At 35.6% G+C, this 24,355-nt stretch overlaps 1 pseudogene; it reads left to right on the top strand.

The window, feature by feature from the left end:
• Positions 1-1,467: 1,467 nt before the first annotated feature.
• On the top strand, positions 1,468-22,338 carry LOC104880251 (pleiotropic drug resistance protein 1-like; annotated as a pseudogene).
• The last annotated feature ends 2,017 nt before the right edge of the window (positions 22,339-24,355 follow it).

Below are 24,355 nucleotides of genomic sequence, written 5' to 3'. Positions count from 1 at the left end.
GAATATTATATCCATTAGACTTGATAATCTTAAAAATATATGGAAATAATTTATTTTAGGAAATGCATTGGATATGTCATCTCACAATATCATATCGATTGGATTTAATATAAAAAAATAACATATTTAATTGAAAAATTATATTTTAAAATATGCATTTTTCATTTAATGGAATTTGATATTATAGAATATAAATACTCTATCCTATCATATCTCACATACCAAACATGCTTGAAAACATGTATAAAATTAAGTATTATATTTCTTCTTATTTTAAAAACTAACAAAACATTCAATAATTCACATTTCTATTTACTTGCTAAAGAAAGTGTAAGAAACCAAAAATTATCAACTGTGAAAGTCTTAATATAGGAAGTTGAAGGGAAAAAAAAAGATGGTGGCATGTGTACATTATTATGAAGTCGTTGTGCAGACTCTTTTATAGTCGATTTCCCTCACCAATTTTCTAGGCTATGTTTGGTTCCCGAAAAATATGAGAAAAAATATGAAGGAAAGAAAATAAAGAGGAAAAGTAGAAAGAAAGAAAAATATAAAAAAATTAATATAGATTTAAATTTAATAAATTACTTTAGACTATGTTTGGTTCTCGGAAAATTAAAGAGAAAATGTGAGGGAAAGAAAATAAAAAGGAAAAGTGGAAGGAAAGAAAAAATAAAGGAAAATAAAAAATAAATTTAAAATTAATAAATTATTTATATATGTTTCATCAAACTCATTTCACTTCATTTCATCCATTATATAAAAATTAAATAATTTTAAAATGTATAAATTTCTAACTAATTTTAATTATATTTAATTTTTTTTAAAAAAAAATTATATTGAAATCAAACATGAGAAAACCATTTTCCTTTACATTTTTTTTTCTTTCCTTGGTACTTTCCGGGAACCAAACATAACCTTAATATATTTCTTCAAAGTTATTTTACTTATTTTCGTCTATTATATAAAGATTAAATAATTTAAAAATATATAAAATTTTAACAAATTTTAATTATATTTTATTTTCTTTTGTATTTTTCATTATGAAACTAAACATGAGAAAATCATTTTTTTTTCTTTTCTTAGTACTTTTTTAGAAACCAAACATAACTTAAAGAATCACAAGAAAATAAACCAGTTTCAAATCTTTTGACGCTTCATTTTCTGTCCTACCAATCACTATATAAACCTTCCATTCTATATGATTTTTACAATGCAGTAGCAGCAATACAACAAGACATAACATTGTACTAAGAGAGAGAAAAATGAGTTTATATTCTAGACTCCAATTGCTATTATACCAAAAGTCTTAATTAACATATAAATCTAAATAAATAATAATTTTTAATATTGATCAAATTCCTAAAATTCTTTTAGTTTGACTTTAGCTTGGATTATAATTTCAACAGTTCGGGTTTTGGCGGGTTCTTGTTGGTTTTGCAGGAGAGTTCTTCCTTTTTGTTTGCAATGTCGACTCCTGAAACTCGTAGAGCTGGTTCTATGAGATGGAGGACCCCTGACGTCGAGATTTTCTCCCAATCTACGAGGGGTGAGGATGACGAGGAAGCTTTGAAATGGGCCGCACTTGAGAAACCCCCCACCTACAATCGGTTGAGGAAAGGTTTGTTGCTGGGATCAGAGGGTGAGGCCATTGAAGTTGATATACACAACCTTGGGCTTCAGGACAAGAAGAATTTAGTGGAACAGTTGATAAAAATTGCTGAAGAGTACAATGAGAAGTTCTTGTTGAAGCTCAAGAATCGTATGGATAGGTGAGTTTGCCTGATAGTTGTTTCCTACATTTTCTCCCCAACCAAACAACTTTCTTTAACTTTTTAATGATGAGTTTTCATGTCTCTTCCATTTTTTCAGAGTTGGGATTGAACTTCCCAAAATGAAGTTAGATATGAGCATCTTACTATTGATGGAGAAGCTTATGTAGGAAGCAGAGCTTTGCCTTCATTCTTTAATTTCATTTTTAATCAAGTTGAGGTAACTACAATGCAAATGTAGATCATTATCTATGCAATAAATACTCTTTTCGATATGTATACTTATAGATTATAATTTTCCTTCTGTTTTAAAGAATATCTTGCATAGTCTTCAGATTCTTTGAACTAGAAAGAGAAAATTCACTATTCTTTGAGATGTTAGCGGAATCATCAAACCTAGTAGGTGAGAGTATGAATTCGTTTCGAGTGTAAAAATGGATTACTTAATAAAACAAACGAATAGTTCCTTTGAATTTAGAATATACTCAAAGATCTATATTCAATTGTTGTGCATTTTTTTTTTCTACAGATTGACGTTACTTTTGGGTCCTCCAAGTTCTGAATTGGCGTTGTCCGGAAAGCTTTGTAGGGAATTAAGCCGAATTCCCAACTTGTGAGAAACAAAAAATAGAGAAAACACATGCCAAAGAAAAAAAAAATCACACGCACAAGACAGTATTTACGTGGTTCGACAATTTGCCTACGTCCATAGAGTTGCAGGGATATCATTATTATCAGGGAAGAATATAGTATACAACCACGACAGCTACAATATTTTCTCTCTATATATAACTGCCATAACTTGTCCAAGTAGCTCCTCCATCATTTGGCATGCTTGAATTGATTCATAAGCTGATAAAAATATGTAAACTTGCCCACAAAATGGTTAAAACCAATTACTAAGGACCTTAATGAATTAATTGGGTTAAATGAATATGATTACTACTCAAAGGTGCTTAAAACCATTATAATTAGGTCTACAAAATAGCACTTTTTGGTAGTAATCAATAACACGGCAACCACACCACACTAAAAAACCATAATTACAAAAGGTGGTTCCATAATAGGCTAAACGGGCCCAACAAGCCTCAGTAAATCTCCCATTAAAAAGCCATACAATATTATTTAGGTCGGGTCACCAAACCGGATCAAACAAAACTAGACTCCACAAAACCCGACAAATCTCCCACTTGGAGACTAGTTCAATCACCAACATCAAACCGCTATCCTCCAAGAAATAATCCTTCATCCCTACAACTCATCCTCATGTCCTCAAGCTAGAAGACCAATTGAAGCTGCGCACAGCTTCAACTTCTCAATAGTGATACCCTTAGTCAACATGTCTGTCGGGTTCTTAGATCTACAAATCTTCTCAAGAGTTACCAGATTATCTTCAACAAGGTAACGGATAAAGTGATATTTTGTTTGTATATGCTTCGACTTTAAATGAAAAGCCAAATTTTTGGCAAGAAAAATTGCACTCTGACTGTCACTGTGTAGAATGCCCATTTTCTGCTTCTTACCCAATTCATTTAAGAAACCATGTAGCCAAATCATCTCATTTCCAGCTTTAGTTGTTGCAACATACTCAACTTCTGTAGTAGACAAAGTAACAATCTTCTGTAGATTTGAAACCCATGATATAACTATACCACCTAGAGTAAAAACAAACCCAGTAGTACTCTTTCTACTATCAATATCACCAGCAAAATCAGCATCTACATAACCCTATAGTTTCAAACTTGCACCTGTGAAGCAAAGACATGTATCTAATGAACCCTTCAAATATCTTAGAATCCACTTGACTGCCTCCCAATGCTACTTTTCAGGCCTACTCATGAATCTGCTCACAACTCCCATTGCATGTGCAATGTCTGACCTTGTACACACCATAGCATACATCAGTTGCCAATAGCTGAGGCATAGGGCACCTTGCTCATATGGTCCATTTATTTTTCTGTCTTCGGTGATTGTTCTTTGCTTAGTTTGAAATGACTTCCCAAGGGTGTGCTCACTGGTTTAGCTTCATTCATGTTGAACCTGCTGAGAACTTTCTTCACATACTCTGACTGTGAAAGCTTCAATATACCATTAGTCTTGTCTCTAATGATTCTCATACCAAGGATTTGCTTTGCAGCTCCCAAATCCTTCATTGCAAACTGTTTGGACAATTGCTTCTTCAGATTATTAATATCCTCAATGCTAGACCCTACAATAAGCATATCATCCACATACAACAGTAATATGAGGTAAGAATTGTCAAAAAACTTAACATAGCAACAGTGATTAGCTTCACATCTCTTGAACCCAATTCTATGCATAAAACTGTCAAACTTCTTATACCATTGTCTAAGAGCTTGTTTAAGGCCATACAAGCTCTTTCTTAGTTTGTAGACTAGATTCTCTTGTCCCTGAACAATGAATCTTTCTGACTGAATCATGTAAAGGTCTTCCTCCAAGTCACCATGAAGGAATGTTGTCCTCACATCTAATTGCTCAAGTTTTCTTCAGCCACCATTCCCAGTACAAGTCTGATTGTTGACATCTTCACAACTAGAGAAAATATCTCTGTGTAGTCAATGTCTTCCTTCTGTTAGAACCCTTTAACAACTAATCTAGCCTTATAACGTTTGCTACCATCATGCTCATTCTTTATTCTATATACCCACTTGTTGTGCAAAACCTTATTTCCTACTGGCAATTCAATCAGTTCCCATGTCTGATTCCCCAACAAGGAATCCATCTTATCTTTCATGGCTAACTTCCACTTGCTTGAATTCTCATCTTGCAAGGCTTCATCATAACACTTTGACTCACCACCATTAGTCAACATGAGATAATTTAAAACATGTGAATAACGCTCTGGAAGTCTAATGTTCCTAGAAGATCTACGAACTTCAGTTATAGGCCGGTGTACTCAGATCTACCTGTGAATTTACATTCTCCTTATTTTCTTCACCCCCTTTTTGGACAGTACTTTCAGTCAATTCATCTAAGTTGACAAACTCAGATTTCTTTTGATCTATCTCTGTAATATCTGACACTATAGTTGACCTGTCCTTATACATAACCTGTTCATTAAATATCACATTTCTACTTCTGATGATTTTCCTGTTTTGTTCATCCCAAAACCTATAACCACATCACCATAGCTAATGAAAAAACATATTTTTGACTTTGCATTAAGTTTACTACGAGCATCAGAATCAATATGAACATAAGAAACACAACAAAAAACTTTTAAATATGAACTTCCAAGGGATGCAACCGGAGAAGGCCCCCACAAATCAGTGTGTACTAGTTCCAATTTTTCAGCCTTCACTGTCCTGCCAGTTTTCAAGAAGCTCACATTTTTTTGCTTTCCTAAGATGCAACTTCCACACATGTCAAAATCGATGGACTTCAATTCTGGTAGTTTTCCTTTTGACAATAGCATCTTCATCCCTTTCTCACTTATGTGACCAAGTCTACGGTGCTATAGACTTGTATCAATACTTGCATTAGCAACTGCAATTGTGTCTCTTGGACATGAGGTCATATATAGAGTACCAGTCTTCTTTCCACGAGCTAATACCCTAGCTTCCTTTGTAATCTTCCAAGTACCACCAACAAATAGTATTGCATGTCCTTCATCATCAAGTTGTCCAACAGAAATCAGATTCTTCCCCAGGTCAGGAATATGTCGAACCTTCTCCAATAACCAAACAGACCCATTGGGCAATGATATTTGGATGTCTCCCAGACCCACAACATCCAAGGCTGAACCATTAGCCAAATACACCTTACTAAAATCACCTGCAACATAATTCTGTATGATTTCTCGGTGTGGAGTGGTATGAAACGAAATTCCTGAATCCAAAACGCAATCATCAAGTGGACTGTCTACTGCAAGAAGTAATGCATCCTGTACCTCTTCTGTTATAGCATTAGCAGAATCATCTTCATTCTTCTTCTTAGGACTTTTGCATTGCCTTCTAAAGTGACCTATTTTCCCACAGTTCCAGCATTATACTTGTTCGCTTGATCTAGATTTGCTTCTGTTCCGATTAGAATTATGGATTTTGATCTACCCCGATTTGAATTTCTGTCATTACCTTTGCCTCTTGTCTCAAGGTTTAGGGCAGAACTAGATCCTGAGGTTTCGCCTGCATCTCTTCGGCGAATCTCCTTAGCCAGAATTAAATCTTGTATATCATTGTACTTGAGCTTTTCCTTTCCTGTAGAATTGCTTACTGCCATCCTCATTGCTTCCCAACTGTTTGGAAAAAAAGTCAAGACGATCAGAGCACGAATCTCATCATCAAAATCAATTTCTACAGACAACAATTGATTTGTGACTGTATTAAATTCATTCAGATGTTATGCTACTGATGCATTCTCTGCCATCTTCAAATTGAACAATTTCTTCATCAGATACACCTTATTGTTTGCGGATGACTTTTCATACATACCAGACAAAGTCTTCATCAGATCTGCTGTGGTATTTTCCTTTACAACATTGTGTGCAATAGACCTAGACAGAGTTAACCTAATAACTCCTAGAATCTATCTGTTAAGAAGCACCCATTCCCTAACCTTCATACTCTCAGGTTTTGTCCCCAAAATAGGCAAATGCAATTTCTTCCCATAGAGTTAATCTTCAATCTGCATCCTCCAATACGCAAAGTCTATGCCATCAAACTTTTCTATTCCAAATGCCTTTCCTGCTTCCTCTGTCATTGCTCCCACTCAAACCTAACCCTAGGCTCTGATACCAGTTGTAGGGAATTAAGGCGAATTCCTAACCCGTGAGAAACAAAAAATAGAAAAAACACACGCCAAAGAAAAAAAAACAATCACATGCATAGGACAGTATTTACGTGGTTCGACAATTTGCTTACGTCCACGGAGTTGCAGGGATATCACTATTATCAGGGAAAAATACAGAGTACAACTACTGCAGCTACAATATTTTCTCTCTATATATAACACGACAACCACACCACACTAAAAAACTCTAATTACAAAATGTGGTTCCACAATGGGCTAAACGGGCCCAACAAGCCTCAGTAAATCTTCCATTAAAAAATCATGCAATATTATTTGGGTCGGGTCGCCAAACTGTTGATCCCAATCTGAAGGTTGAATGAAAAAAATAATCATGACTATTCAAATTTTAGCTGTTTTATCTTATGTCTAATTTGAAAACTGGAATTTCTTCTTTAGGTTACTAGAAGAGTGACATACAATGGTCATGGCATGAATGAGTTTGTACAATAGAGAACTGCTGCGTATATCAGTCAACATGATACCCATCTTGGAGAAATGACTGTACAAGAAACCTTGGCCTTCTCTACAAGATGCCAGGGTGTTAGAGATCGATTTAGTTAGTCGAAGCCATTGCCTTTGCCTTTTATTTTCTCTATTTTTGAAGATTGCCAATGCAGTTATATCTCATTTGTATAGGCTAGGAGATTGACTCTTATTTTGGCTATCTGCAAAAATGTTAGCAGAGCTCGCAAGAAGAGAGAAAACATCAAACATTAAGCTTGATCCTGATATCAATGTCTTCATGAAGGTGAGACAGAAGCTACTTTCAATAAAATTTGTACCAGTTCTTCTAAATTTGATCTATTTGCTTTTAGTGGAGAACATGGATGTTTGTATTCCCTAGAATGAAAATTTTGATCTCTTGACATAAATAGGCAAATTAGCTTTGTATTCTTGATGTTGTGTCTATTCTGGAGTTTGTTCCCTTCTTTTTGTACTCTTTTGAATGGCTTGAGTCGATCTTATTCCTGAATTTTGCTCTATTGCAAAATCTTTTATCCACGGAATTTCTTAATGTACTGAACAGAATTGGTTTCTAATATTGTCATTACTAGTTTCTAATATTTCAGGCAGTAGCAACTGAAGGCCAAAAGAAAAGTGTGGTCACTGATCATATAATGAAGGTACTATAACCATATGACTTTCAATGATGACATACGGATTTATGAGAAAAGCCAATACTAGCTCATACTTTGTTTATTTGTCTTTATGCCTGCTTCTATCCACAGATTCTGGGATTAGATATCTGTGCTGATATCATGGTAGGAGATGAAATGATAAGAGGTATCTTTGGAGGACAAAGGAAGCGTGTGACAACAGGTTGAATAATTTGGTTTTTAACCGAAAGAATAAGAAAAAAACTACATATGTATTTATATGTATGGTTCATTGATTTAATTTAATTTAATTATGAGAAATGTTTGAATGATAGGTGAGATGCTGGTCGGTCCATCAAAGGCGCTATTCATGGACGAGATCTCTACTGGCTTGGACAACTCAACAACTTGTCAAATTGTGAATTCTCTCAGGCAAACCATCCACATTCTTAATGGGATTGCTGTCATTTCTCTCTTCCAACCACCACTTGAGACTTGTGATTTTTTTTATGACATCATTCTCCTCTTTGATAGTCATATTGTTTATCAAGGACCTCGTGAAAATGTGCTTGAATTTTTTTAGTCAATGGGCTTCAAATGTCCTCAAAGAAAGGGCGTGACAGACTTCCTCCAAGAAGTGAGTGCAAATCTAGCTTTGTAGTTTTTGGTATTTTCTTCTTTTAGATAAAATCAAGCTAGAAGATAAGATTTACATATTAAGATGCACAATTAGTCTTTTTGAAAACTGAATTCATTGCAGGTAACATCTAGGAAAGATCATGAGCAGTATTGGACACTAAAAAATGAGCCTTACAGGTTTGCCATAGCGAAGGAATTTGTTGAGGCATTCCAGTCATTTCATGTTGGAGAGCAACTAGCAAAAGAGCTTGCAACTCCAATTAACAAGGCCAAAAGCCATCCAACTGCTTTGACAACCAAAAAGTATGGAATTAGCAAGAAAGAATTGTTGGTTGCTTACCTCTCAAGAGAGCACTTGCTGATGAAGAGGAACTCATTTGTCTATATTTTAAAGCTCATCCAAGTGAGTGTTATTATTATTGTTACTTACGATGATGGCTTATAATTTTGAATATGCGATCCTAATTTATTTATTCTTTTATGTTTTTAGCTCATAATAATGGCACTCATTGCAATGACACTTTTCCTAAGAACTCATATGCACAAATGTTCAATGGAAGATGGAATCTATGGGTTTTGATAGAAACAAAGTGTAGAAACTCTCAGGAAGCAACAAAACATTGAGGAATCTGAAGTAATTTTTTATTAAGCTTCAAAACACTTATTTATACAGCTAGCTTAAAACAAAAAAACATAAAAAAAATAGCAACAAACCTGCTACCTATAGATACTTCCTAAAGAATAGAAACAAACCAACAAATACTTCCTAAGGAATAGGTAAATATTCCACATGACTAACTTATTTGACTACTTCCACTTCCATGTACTCAGCTCCATGTCAGTAGCTCCTAGGACATGTCATTCAACACTCCTCCTTGTCTCTGGAACTGTAGACTCCAAGCCTTTGCCTCAAGAACTCATATCTAGCTTTGGGAAGTGGCTTGGTTAAGATATCAGCATTTTGACTCTCTGTTTTGCAGTAGACCAACTGTATTTCTCCCTCCTTCTGTACCTCTCTTAGGAAATAAAGTTTCAGCTTGAAATGTTTTGTTTTGCCATGGAACACCGGATTATTTGCAATTGAAATTGCAGCTTGGTTGTCTACGAGTATTTGTGTGTTTTTCTTTTGCTCCATAAACAAGTCAGCCATCAATTTCCTGATCTAGAGAGCTTGATTCACAACAATAGCAACAACTACATATTTTGCTTCTACTGTGGATTGAGCTATGACTTCTTGCTTTTTGGAACACCATGAAAAAAATAGTAGAACCAATGCTGAAACAATAACCTAAAGTACTTCTCATGTCATCAACACAACCTGCCTAATCACTATCTGAATAACCATGGAGAGTAAAGTTTTTAACTTGACAAAACCTCAGACCATAGTCAATTGTACCCTTGACATATCTAACAATTATTTTTGCTGTTTGGAAGTGAATTTCACTATCACAATGCATGTACCTTGAGCGTAAACTTACAGCATTCATAATATCTGGTCTAGTTGTCTTTAGGTACATCAAGTACCCGATAATGGTCCTGTAAAGCCTTTCATCAACTTTTGCAGCTCCATCTTCTTTGCAAAACTTCTCATTTTGATTCATTGGAGTTGCACTTGGATTGCACTATTCCATCTTGAACTTTTTCAGGATTTCTTTGGCATATTTCTGTTGACATATGAACATCTCATTCTGCTTTTGTTGTATCTCCATGCCAAGAAAGAATGTCATCCTCCCAAGATCAGTCATCTCAAAAACATCCTTCATTTTCTTTTTGAAATTGTCAGTTTGCTCCATACTGCTTCCTGTCATAAGTAGATCATCAACGTATAAAGATACCACAAGTGTTTCATCACAAACCTTCCTGAAGTATAGAGTAAATTCACTTAGGCTTTTTGTAAAGCCTAAGCCTAACAAAGGTGAATCAATCCTGCTGTACCAGGCCCTTGGTGCCTGTTTTAAACCATACAAGGCCTTTTTCAACAAATATACTTTCTCCTCCATTCTTTGAACAATAAAACCTTCAGGCTGCTCCACAAAAATTTCTTCCTCCAAGTATCCATTCAAGAAGGCTAATTTGACATCCATCTGATGTATATTCCAACCCTTTTGAGCAGCAAGAGCCAACAACATTCTTATAGTGTCCAATCTAGCAACTGGGGTAAAAGTCTTAGAGAAATCCACCCCAAACATCTGAGCATATCCTTTGACAACTAGTCTTGCCTTGTGTTTGTTTATAGAACCATCAGAATTGAGTTTGGTTCTATAAACTCACTTGACTCCAATTGCCATTTTGTGTGTTGGTTTGTCCACTAGCTCCCAAGTTTGGTTTTTTTCAATCATTATAAGCTCATCCTTCATTGCATCCATCCATTTTTTATCAACTGCAGCTTCTTCATACCTTGTAGGCTCCATTATAGCAACATTGCACCCATGATAGATGTTAGAGAGTGATCTGGTTCCCTTGATAGGTTCATCATCAATATTTTCATTCTTCTCTTGAAACTTAAGGTCATTTTAGAACTCAAGATTCTCTTTAAACACAAGCTTCTTATCATTCTCCCAACTCCAACTTTCTGATTTGAAGAATTTGACATCTCTGCTAACTATTACTTTGTTGTTTTCTGGAAGGTAGATTCTATAGGACTTTGATATTGAGCTATAGCCTATAAAGATCCCAGCTTTTGCTTTCTTATCCAATTTGTCTCTCTTAACATGTGGAATAAAAGAGAAACAAAGACAACCAAATGTTTTAAATTTTGCAGCCTTGGTTTATAGCCATACCATGCTTCAAATGGAGTCTTTTGTTGGCAGTCTATTCAGCAGAAAGACTAATGTATGTGTAACCTCAGCCTAGAATTTTTTTGGTAGCCCTTTGTCATGTAGCAAACGCCTTGTCATTTCCATAAGTGTTATATTTTTCCTCTCAACAACTCCATTTTGTTGAGGGGTATAAGGTGTTGTAAGCTGGTGCTCAATGCCTGCATCCTCACAAAATTTGTTAAATTTCTCCGAGGTGTATTCAGTTCCATTATCAGACCTGATCACTTGCATTTTACATTTACTTTGATTTTCAGCCTAAGCTTTAAACTTCCAAAAGATGTTAGCAACTTCAGATTTAAATTTCATGAAATAAATCTAGCACATTCTTGTGTGATCATCAATGAAAGCAATATAGAACTTACTACCATTCAGTGATGGTGTTCTCTGAGGTCCTCCCACATCAGTGTGTACTAATTACAACTTCTGAGTAGCACTCCAGGCCTTGTTTTGTGGGAAAGGAAGTCTTGTTTGTTTCCCATACCAACAGGCCACACAAGTAGGAGGCTTCACCTCTAATTCAGGCAAGCCTTCTCCAAGATCGTTCTTCTTCATAAAGAGAAGGGCGGTATGATGAAAGTGCCCCAAAAGCCTATACTAAAGCATTGTATTGTTTTCTTCTTTGTGAATTGCAACCTGTTCTTCTTGCATCAAATCCAAGAAAAAGTTTTTGTCTTTCATTTGGACTATAAATACCTCTTTGCCTTGTGCATCAGCAATCATGCAATGACCGTCCTCAAAAAATACCTTATAGTTTTTTTCCAGTAGTTGACCAACACTCAACAGATTTTGATTAATCTCAGGAACATATAAGACATTAGAGATTAATTTCAAACTTGTGTGGCCTTCAATTGCCACTGTTCCTTTTCCTTTTACTGCAAAATATACTCCATTTCCAATTCTAACTTTGGAAGTAACAGTCTTGTCAAGTTCCTTAAAGAGCCCTTGATCACAAGTCATATGGTTTGTACAACCACTGTCTATAAGCCAAGTTTCTAGGGAGCTGCTAGTGGCAAAGCATGATACCACAAACAGTTGCTCATCTTGAAGTTCTTCCACAACAGCCTTAACTTTTCCTTGCTGCTGTTGAGATTTGCATATCCTTTCCACATGCCCTAGCTGACCACACTTGTGACATTTTACATCCGGCCTCCACCAACACCTTTTTTGTGGATGATTGGATTTTTTACAGTAAGGACATGGTGGAAACTTTTGAGTGTTGTTGCTTCTGTTATTGTTGCTTTGCATCTCTTTCTTGTACTGAGATATGGCCTGAAATGCACCCTCCACAGATCCTTCTTGTCTCATAATTAACCTCCTTTGTTCTTGAGTCTGTAATGCATTCAACAGCTATGCCAAGGTGATACTTGACACATTTTTTGAGTTTTCTAGAGATGATATTGTAGTCTCAAACTTTTCAGGAACTGTTATAAAAATTTTCTAAACTATTCTAAAATCAGAAAAGTTAGTACCAAGAAGTCTTACTTTGTTAACAATACTAAGAAGTCTGTCTGAGTAATCCATGATTGTTTCTGATTCTTTCATCATTTGCATCTCAAATTCTCTAATCAAGTTCAGCACTTGCATACCTTTGACTCGTTCATTTCCTTCATATTCCTTATTCAGGAAGTTCCATATTTCATTTGTTGTCTTCAGTGTCATGATTCTGGTGAAAATTGTAGATGAGACAACTGTAAATAGACTAGCTTTTGCCTTTGATTTCCTTTGCCTCCTCTCATTGTGTAGTTTTATTTGAGCCATAGTTGGATTGTCGGATAGGGGAGGAACTTCATATTCCTCACTAACAGCTTCCCACAGATCACTAGCATCAAGGTAGGCTTCCATACGAACAACCCACACTTGATAATTTATTCCATCAAACACTAGAGGTGCTAGTGCATTCAATGAAGCTTCTGAGGTCATTCTGGATACTTTCTGTAAATAGGGTAGATGGTGGTGCATCGGCTCACAGGTTACTCAAGAACCTGGCTCTGATACAATTTGTGGGTTTTGATAGAAACAAAGTGTAGAAACTCTCAGGAAGCAATAGAACGTTGAGGAATCTGAAGTAATTTTTTATTAAGCTTTAAAACACTTATTTATACAGCTAGCTTAAAAAAGAAAAACATAAAAAATAGCAACAAACTTGCTACTTATAGATACTTCCTAAAAAATAGAAACAAACCAACAAATACTTCCTAAGGAATAGGTAAATCTTCCACATGACTAACTTATTTGACTACTTCCACTTCAATCTACTCAGCTCCATGTCAACGACTCCTAGGACATGTCATTCAACAGAATCATATACATTGGTTATTTGTTTTTCACTGTGATCATGATCTTGTTTAATGGAATATCAGAAATTGCCATGACCATTGTTAGACTTCCTGTCTTTTACAAGCAAAGAGACCTATTCTTCTTTCCTTCATGGACATATGCTCTTCCCACAATCATTCTCAAGATCCTAATCACATTTTGTGAAGTTAGTGTTTGGGTGTTCTCTGCTTATTATGTCTTCGGATTGGATCCATGTGTGGAAAGGTAAAAGTTACAAGTTAGGAATTTGTAGAAACTTGTCGAAATTTGTTTCACATGTTTTCTCTATAAAACAAATCTTCTCATTGCAGGTTGTTTAGACAGTATCTTCTTCTTCTTTTGATTGTTAATCAGATGGCATCTGCATTATTCCGACTTATAGCATCAACCGGTCGAAACATGATTGTTGCAAACACATTCGGGTCATTTGCAACACTTCTACTTTTCGCATTGGGTGGTTTTGTCCTATCTCGAGGTATAATGAGGCAAGTTTTTTTTTTTTTTTTTTGGGAAAAGTCGAACCTTCTTCTGCATAAACCCTAACAATGATTTTTTTGTTTCCTTTTTGTGTTTGGTGAGTACTGCAGAAAATATCAAGAAATGGTGGAAATGGGGTGTCTGGTCTTCCCCTCTGATGTATGCACAGACCTCAATAATGGTAAATGAATTCCTCGCGAAGAGTTGGAGACATGTAAGTTCTTGAATTTTCCATGTGAATATTTGTGTTTACTTATGTCAGTCTGCAAAAGTTGGCTGATGATTGAACAATTTTTTTTTTTTTCAGAATGTATCTACAAATTCAAAAGTATCCCTATGAGTCGCAATATTAAAGTCTCACGGTTTCTTCACAGAGTCATACTGGTACTAGCTAGGAGTTGGGGCACAGATTGGATTCCTGATTGACTTCAACATCTGTTATACTATGGCTCTCACTTACCTAGATCGTGAGCATCTTTATCTTCTCTGCTTTGAACTCATAAGAATTGGATCTAGTTTATTAAAATTTGTACAAATCTTGCAACATATGATAAGCCTCAAGCTTTTATAATAGAAGAGTAAGAGAATTAATGACAAGACTGACTCTATTGACCAAACTGCATCCATAGGTGGAAACTCATACATGGTGTATGCATGCCTTTGTGTGCCTATGTTGTCATTTTAACTTGTATGGCTAATTAGATTTGAGCTCAACATGCAGAGAGACTAGAGGAAAGAGGGCAAGTTATCTCATCTGCAGCTGTGAGGTCTAGAGCTGTTGTTGAGGCTAACCAGAACAAGAAAAAAGGAACGCTTCTTCCATTCCAACCACATTCAATCACCTTTGATAATATTAGATACTCAGTTGACATGCCACAGGTAATGTCAAATTTATGCAAACAATATACACGTTTTAACTGCAGATGAGTACTAAGTGGTTTGAATTGAACTTGCAGGAAATGAAGAATTAGGGTGTCCTTGAAGACAGATTGGAGCTTTTGAAGGGGGTGAGTGGTGCTTTCAGGCCTGGTGTTCTTACAGCTCTGATGGGTGTTAGCGGTGCTGGTAAAATCACTCTCATGGATGTACTGGCTGGTCGGAAAACTGGTGGATATATTGAGGGTAACATCACCATTTCTGGCTACCTAAAGAAGAAAGAAACTTTTGCTCGAATTTCTAGATACTGTGCGCAGAATGATATCCACTCTCCTCATGTTACTGTCTATGAGTCCTTGGTCTACTCAGCTTGGCTGCGGTTACCTTCTGATGTGGATTCTGCTGCCAGAAAGGTGAGTTTCCTTGTTTCCACATTTTTCTTATTCAATTTATCGCTCTCAACAAGCTAAGCCTATTTAGAATTGATTTTTCAAACTTGACTTGGTTGGGCTAAGATCAGGTTCAAGTTTGGCTTGACCTTCACCTAAGGAAAAATGTTGGTCGAAATTTCATTGTCCTAGAATCCAATTGGGTGAAGTTCATGCAAGCAAGTGTTATTAAGCATAAAAGAGCCATTTCCATCAATTAACTGATTGGTTTAACAAGACAAGACAAAGTTCACAACCTGCTATTAGAAAAGAATCACAAGCAGTGTGAATTTTTTCTTTTTTCTTTTTTATTTTTTTTATTTTGCATTGTTTTTTAAACAATTTCTAATCCTTGCTAGTGGTCACAGATGTTCATTGACGAAGTCATGGAGCTCATGGAACTGACCCCATTGAAGGGAGCACTGGTTGGGTTGCCAGGTGTGAATGGTCTCTCAACTGAGCAGCATAAGAGGCTAACTATTGCTGTTGAGTTGTGGCAAATCCTTCAATAATATTCATGGATGAGGCAACTTCAGGGCTAGACGCAAGAGCTGCTGCAATTATTATGAGAACAGTTAGGAACACAGTGGACACAGGAAAAACAGTTGTGTGCACCATCCATCAACTAAGTATTGACATATTTGAAGCCTTCGATGAGGTAGGAATTTTTCGTGGACAGAAATAATTTATGGTTTCTCTTGTTAATCCTTGGCAGATAAGTACTGAATTATTTAAAATGGGTGTGCAGTTGCTCCTGATGAAGCACGGAGGACAAGAGATATAAGTGGGACCACTGGGTAGACATTCTTCCCAATTGATAAAGTATTTTGAGTTAAGTTGCCATGGCATATAGCAAAAATAATTGGCAGTGATGCTTTAGTTTGAGTTAATTCATATCAAGTGCTTACTGATGCATATGACTTCCTTTTGTGAAGGGAATTGAAGGAGTCAGTAAAAATCAAAGAAAGTTATAACCCTGCAACTTGGATGTTGGAAGTTACCACTACAGCACAAGAAGTATTTTTGGGGGTTGATTTCAAGGAAATATACAAAAATTCCGACCTATTCAGGTGATTCAACTATAGGTTTCTCATGAAAGCTTAAATTTGTTGTTTAAGCCATTTCTTACATGTGGCATATGTTTCAGGAGAAACAAAGATTTAATTGAAAAACTGAGCCAACCTGCCCCCGGTTCAAAGGAGCACTATTTCCCTACTCAATACTGCCAACCCTTCTTCACCCAACGCATGGCAAACTTATGGAAACAACGGTTGTCATACTGGCGCAACACACCATACACTGCAGTGAGATTTCTTTTCACAGTTGGCATAGCCTTGATGCTTGGGACAATGTTCTGGGATCTCGGCACTAGAAGGTAAGTGGAAGTCAGTCCAATTCATACGTTTCTCTAAATCAACTTTAACTTATACCTTCATTGTAAAATGCAGAAAAAGGTCAATAGATTTGGATAATGCAATAGGTGCTATGTTTTCTGCTGTTATCTTCCTTGGGATTCAAAATTCCGCATTCCGTGAAGCCAGTCGTAGTTGAAAGAACAGTCTTTTATAGAGAAAGAGATGCAGGAATGTATTCAGCCATGGCATATGCCTTCGCACAGGTAACTAGTCTTCTTATGCTATAGACATTGCAGATCTGTATTACTTTTATGTCATTTCCTACTAAAATTTCATCTCTTGTTGCAGACTTATGTTGAGATCCCATATATCTTTGTACAACTGTTGTATATGGTCTTATAGTTTATTTAATGATCGGATATGAATGGATGGCCACTAAGTTCCTCTGACATCTCTTCTTCATGTTCTTCACCTTGTTGTACTTCACCTTCTATGGCATGATGGCTGTGGATGCTACACCGAATCAACACGTTGCTACCGTCACTGGTGCTGCATTTTATGGATTGTGGAAACTCTTTTCAGGCTTTACAGTCCCACGAACCGTAAGCACTCTCAACCCATATATAATTGTTTCTCAAATCCAAATTACATTATCATAAGGATATAGAAATGATTCATTGTGTTGCATTTCTTCCCTGATAGATTCCAGAGGATTCCTGTGTGGTGGAGATGGTACTATTGGATATTTCCAGTTGCATGGACCTTGTATGGAATGATTACATCACAGTTTGGTGATGTAGAGGAGATGCTAACAGATAGAAATGTAACCGTGGTACAATACTTGGATTATTTTTATGGATTTAAGCATGATTTCCAGGGAGTGATTGCAGTTGTGGTTGTTAACTAGCTTTACCTTGCTCTTCTTCGTTGTCTTCACTTTTGCCCAGGGTTCAAAGTATCAGCTGAGTCCGGTATGACTCAGCCAAGTCGTATCTGCCTCGATACTTGCCGCGACGAGACTGATACCAGATACAGTATAATGCATGAACTCGGCTGGGAATCGGTTAGACTCGATTGACTTGTCTGAGTTTCCAAGTTAACTTGGTTGACTCGGTGAGGTTACAAAGAATTTTCAAAATTTTCATAAAATTAAAAAAAATAATAATCAAACATTGCCCTTTCAAAAGAAAACACCTATTCTGAAATTTTAAACCATTAATGAGAAGATCAAAGAAGACGAAGAAAAAAACCCAAACCGTGATTTGTTCGGAAATAAGTGGAGAAACCACCGAAGGATGAGGACATGATTTAGGATTTACTTACCTGATTTTCCTCAAAATCGAGCATCACCAGAGGGTGGAGCTTTGGTGTCGACGGTGGTGACTCGTTAAGTGGACTGAATCTTTCATCGGCGACGTCGACAAGACAACCCCCTCACAATCAGATTGCTCCCCTTCCCATGTTAGGTCTTACATGGTTGCAAATTTACAATTGCAGGTGGTATCGTTTATTGTGGGTCTTGACGGCATGGTGGCGTGTGAGGGTGGGAGATTGGGAGGTCTGTTATGGGTCTTGACAGCAACGGTGGCGAGAGTGGGAGATTGGGAGCTCAAATTAGTAAAGTAAAAAACTATCTTTTATACGGATTTACATGGAGAATTGAGTCCCAATTTACATGGAAAATACCTTTCATATAAACACTTTAATATGATTTAATAATAACATATTAAGAGAATTGAGTACCCGATTTGCTAAAGTAAAATGATATGAAAGGTATATATGAGATTTAATGATAAATTAAAGTGTTTATATGGCAAAGTGAGAATTAAATCCTCAAATTTTAATATTATCACAAATAACTTTGAGCTAAATGTGAAAAAAATTTGTTTTATTAAAATTTTTAGTTTATTTAATTAATTATATATATATATATATATATATATATATATATATAGATATATATATTATTTTTTAATTTATATAATAATTTTATAATTTTTTGAAAATTTTAATTATCTTATTTTACGTATCACCTGATATCGAAGCGAGACATCGATACTGATATGCCTCATGACTTTCCGAGTCAATAACCGATATTGCGACTTTGAACTATGCTTTTTCCGTTAATGCATTTAACTTCCAAACATGATAAGATGTGCAGAGGACAAGTTTTTCAAAGATGGTTGCTTAATGTGTATGGGTCCAACCTTCGGTTCCACATTTGATCCCAAGCTTAAAAAAAAGGGAAAATCATCTAACCATATACCAATTACAAAAAATATGAGATTTTGGAGCTTTACTTTTTTTCTTTTTAATTTTGGTGTAAAATGAGAAAAAATATTGTTTATTCATGCACTCCAATAGTGCTTTCAAATTTGTTCCATAATTACCCTTAAAAGTAAAGGACAAAGTATACATCAATTTAATACAACTTGTTAACAAGTACATGTGTAATTTATTTTTATTATTTTTCTCACATCAATATATCTCCCTTACCACTCGTCACATTTCCACTTTTTTTTTTCCTCTCCTGCCACCATAATCCATTATCACCTATTATAGTTTTTATTATTATTTTTCTTTTTTTCCTTTATATTCTTTTTAATATGCTCGTGCATTTTTTAATTTAATTTAAATTTATTTTTACTCTCTAATTTGTCTATATTTATTGATTTTAATTATTTTTTTGACATATTAAACTTAAAATGATAATGTATAATAAATAATTAATATAAAAAATTAAATAAAAACAAAATATATAATGTACAAAAATGAAAATATTATCCCACAAATAACAATGATTTTAAATATTAATTATAATAATACATTTTATAAATTAAGGTTTAAATTTAAAAATTCCATTTTATTATTTAGATATAAGATTTTTTATATTAAAACTAAACAAAAGATTTATTTATTTTGTAAATTCTATCACATGTAAAAGTAAAAATATCATTGTAATACTATTTTATTATTTACATTATTTTTCTTTTAATTTTCATTTTAAATTTATCATATCAAAATCACAATAAGTGACGGTGCTTATATCATTTTTCTTATGATTTTAAATTGATTATGGATCTAATTTTTTTTTTTTGGTTAAAATCTTTAATTTTTAATTAAAATAAAATATAAAAGAAAATATATTTTTCATAAAAAATTGAATTTAGCCTTTTATATTAATTTAATAAAAATAGGTACATCCTTAAAAAATATAGGTAAATTAATGCTTAGGAAAACCGAAAACACTATCATACTTATCAAGGTGTATATATTCTTTTAAGACCCTTGATAAGTAATTGGAGGTTTTTGCCCACCCCAAAAAGAACTTTGGGATCCTAGGTATATCAATTCTTAGAGGAACTAAAACCGCTATTTTCATTTTCATGGTTCATATATTCATTTGGGGACCCTTGAGAAGGAATTAGAGGTTATTCCCCACTCTAAAACTGATATTGGAACCCAAGGTACATCCTAAAGACAATTTGGTACATCATTTATAAAATTTGGTACATATTTTATAAAATTTGGCACATCCTTAAAACAATTTTGTACATCCAATCCATGAGCTACCAGGACCTCTATATTATTACCCATGGTTTGTTTATTTCTTTAGGGATCTTTAGGAAGTAATTAGAGGTCGTTCCCTGCTTAGAAACGAACTTTGGAACCCTAGGTACATCCTTAAGGAAATTTGGTACATCGTTAAGAAATTTTGGTACATCCAATCCTCAGGCTATCAAGCCCTTATCTATCTTCCCATGGTCCATATTATCCTTTGAGGACCCTTAGGTAGTGATTGAAGGTCATTCCCCACATCGAAACAAATTTTGGCACTCTTGGTACATCCTTTATAAAATTTTGTATATTCTTAAAAATATTTGGTACATACTTGAGCTATTGAAATCTCTATCTTATTACTCATGGTCTGTTTATTCCTTTAGGGATCTTTGGGAAGTGATTGGAAATCGTTCCCTACTCCGAAATGGACTTTGGAACCCTAGGTACATCATTGAGAAAATTTAATACATCCAATCCTTGAGCTAATGGAACACTTATCTCCATTTCCATAGTCCATTTCTTCATTTGGAGACCTTCAGGAAGTTATTGAAGGTCGTTCCCCACCTCATAACGGACTTTGGCAACATTGGTACATCCTTTAAAAAATTTGGTACGTCCTTGACAAAATTTAGTACTTCCTTTATAAAATTTGGTACATTATGAAGGATTAATTTGGTTTCATTTAGGGAATTGAAGGAGTAAGTAAAATCAAAGATGGTTATAACCCTGCAACCTGGATGTTGGAAGTTACCACTTCTACACAAGAATTAATTTTGGGAGTGGATTTCACTGAAATATACAAAAACTCAGACATATACAGGTGATTCAAATATAGGATATCTGAATGCTTTATGATATTGAAATGTCATATACAGCCATCTCAATGTTCATCATGCAAGCTTGAATTTGTTGTTGAGGCTTTTTCTAAGATGTGGCATATGTTTCAGGAGAAACAAAGATTTAATTAAAGAATTGAGCCAACCTACCCCTGGTTCTAAGGACCTCTATTTCCCTACTCAATACTCCCAGTCCTTCACCCAATGTATGGCATGCTTATGGAAACAACGTTGGTCATACTGGCGCAATCCACCATACACGGCAGTGAGATTTTTCTTCACAACTTTCATAGCCTTGATGTTTGGGACAATGTTCTGGGATCTCGGCACCCAAAGGTAATTTGATTTAAGTTAAGAATTTTGACAACTCAGTATGCTTCTCCATATCAACTTCAATTTTTACTTCACATGGGAAAATGCAGGACAAGGCAACAAGATCTATCTAATGCAATGGGCTCTATGTATGCTGCTGTTATCTTCCTTGGGTTACAGATAGGCCAATCGGTGCAGCCAGTCGTGGTAGTTGAACGGACAGTCTTTTACAGAGAAAGAGCTGCAGGAATGTATTCAGCCATGCCATATGCCTTTGCGCAGGTAACAAGTTTTCTTATGCTATAGACTTTGTATATATCTAATGCTTTATGCGTTTTATTAATCAAAATTCATCTCTTGTTTCAGGCTTTAGTTGAGATACCATATGTCTTTTCGCAAGCTGTGGTTTATGGTGCTATAGTTTATGCAATGATTGGATTTGAATGGACAACTGCTAAGTTCTTCTGGTATATTTTTTTTTTACGTTCTTCAGCCTATTATACTTCACCTTGTTTGGCATGATGGCTGTGGCTGCCACACCAAATCAGCATATTGCTGCCATCATTGCTGTAGCATTTTATGCATTATGGAACCTCTTCTCCGGTTTTATCGTCCCAGGAACTGTTAGTGCTCTAAACCCATAATTCTTTAAATTGGAACTTTGTTTAGCACATGGATATGAAACTGTCTCATTTTGTTGCATTTCTTCCATGATGAATGCAGAGGATTCCTGTGTGGTGGAGATGGTATTATTGGGCATGTCCAGTTGCATGGACTTTGTATGGATTGATTACAGCACAGTTTGGAGATATCGAAGACAGACTACTTGGCACAAATGTAACAGTGAAACAATACTTGGATGACTATTTTGGGTTCGAACATGATTTCCTGGGAGTGGTTGCAGCTGTGATTGTTGGGTTTGCGGTGCTTTTCTTATTTATCTTCGCCTTTTCCATTAAGGCATTTAACTTCCAAAGGCGATAAAAGCTCAAGTTCTTCAAAGATGAAAAAATGGTTTTGTTCTATGTATAGGCTGTTAGAGAGTATCGATAGCCCTGCTATGAGGAGGTAATATTTATGTTGTCAAATTCTTGTATTTTGTTTTCTCCCATTTGTATGTGATTTGAAATTTTAAATTCAAGAGAATAATATAACCTTATGCGATCCTTTCATCTTGATGACCAACTTACCGGTATGGTGCTCCACTTTCAGTCTCTGCTTTAAGCAGCTGAAATCATAAAGACAGGTATCAGCATGAAAATAGTATGGTTTCAAAACCAGCAAGTGTGTATGAGAGAAATGTCATTAAATTTAGACTTGAGCTAACAAAAAGAAAAGTTTTGGCCTTCTTCAGAATGTTCAGAGGTTCTATGCCTGCACTTACAGATCCCATTTCTAGTTATAGTCATCATTGGCAATGGTAAGAGGCTTCCTATCTTCTTATTGGTTCTAAATTCCTACCTACTTCATTTAAGACTTTTCAGTTAAACAAAGTATTTCATGTTCCCAAACTTGCCAAAATCTTATGAGCGTCTCAAAATTCTGCCATGACAATAATTCTTTCTTTGACTTTTATCCTCGTCCCTTTCTTGTGAAGAACCACCTCATGAAGAAAACTCTACTCCACGACAATCTTGAAAATGGTATCTATAAGTTCCGTATGAACTTCATAACACCAAGGTCATCCTCAACCTTCCTCACAACTGCGTCTCACACTCCTGCGTCTACCACAAGAACTGAGCAGTTTACTCTCTGGCATGCTAGGCTGGGACATCCTGTTGCAAACATTCTCAAACTCTTGAAACCAATAATTCTACTATATGTACTGCTTGTCAATATGGAAAAAGCCACAAATTACCATTTTCACTTTCTGAGTCCAATTAAAGCTTCTAATATCCTTGATCTTATACACACTAATCTTTGGGGACCGTCACCCATTCCAGCCTCTATTGGTGCTCGATATTTCTTGTTATTTGTTGATGATTGTTCAAGATTTTCCAGGCCGTATCCCTTACACACTAAGGATCAAGCTTACCTACATTCATGAAGTTTAAAATTCTAGTAGAGAAACAGTTTGGTTCCACAATCAAATGCCTCCAATAGGACAATGGAGGAGAGTTTAGGGCCTTCGCTCCCTTCCTTACTCAACAAGGAATTATAAACCGATGTTTATGTCCCCACACTCCGGAGTAAAATGGCAGGTCTGCATGTAAAATACACCACATTGTTGAAACGGGCTAACCCTCTTAGCCACAGCCTCTTTACCCTTGAAGTTCTGGTTGTATGCCTTCCAAACTGCAACATTTATTATTAACAGACTACCTACCAAAATCCTAAATCTTAACTCCCCTTTCCAAGTTCTATTTGGCCATCCTCCAGATTATACAATGTCTAAAGTATTTGGGGTGTCTTTGCTACCTATACATTCGACCATACAATAACCATAAGCTCCAATATCGATTAGTCCAATGTGTATTTCTGGGTTATAGCTCATTTTAGAAAGGCTACATATGCATGGACCTCTTATCCAGTCGCCTCTACATCACCCGTCATGTAGTTTTCAATGAAACCATCTTCTCATTTCAAATATAACCACTCTTCGAGCCCTCTCCCATCCTGTCCTCAAGCCCTCACTCAGCTATTCCTTATTCCAGCCCTCTTCATCATTTCCCAACCCTTTTCTCATCCACCACCACCCAGTCCCGTGAACGACCCATTCCCCAACTAGCTATAACCAGTCCTTCCTTCTTTAACCACTTTATTCCCTCCATTATTCAGGCACCATTTACTAACTCTTCACTTTTAGCATTACAGTCCAAGACTCTCTTCACCAAACCAGCTAACACCCACCTCATGCTCACTCGATAAAAAATTGGTAACCTCAAACCCATATTGTTCTTTGCACCGAAAATCATTGAACCTCGAACGTATCACCAAGCACTCAAAAATTCCAACCGGAAAGAAGCTATGACATCTGAATACAATGCCCTCATCCGCAACAACACCTGGACTCTTGCTCCAGCTCCTCAACATGGACATATCATTGGTTGCAAATGGG

The sequence above is a fragment of the Vitis vinifera genome, chromosome 9 (assembly GCF_030704535.1).
Source record: "Vitis vinifera cultivar Pinot Noir 40024 chromosome 9, ASM3070453v1".
Classification (NCBI taxonomy): Eukaryota; Viridiplantae; Streptophyta; class Magnoliopsida; order Vitales; family Vitaceae; genus Vitis; species Vitis vinifera.
This window is presented reverse-complemented; position numbering and strand designations above follow the sequence as displayed.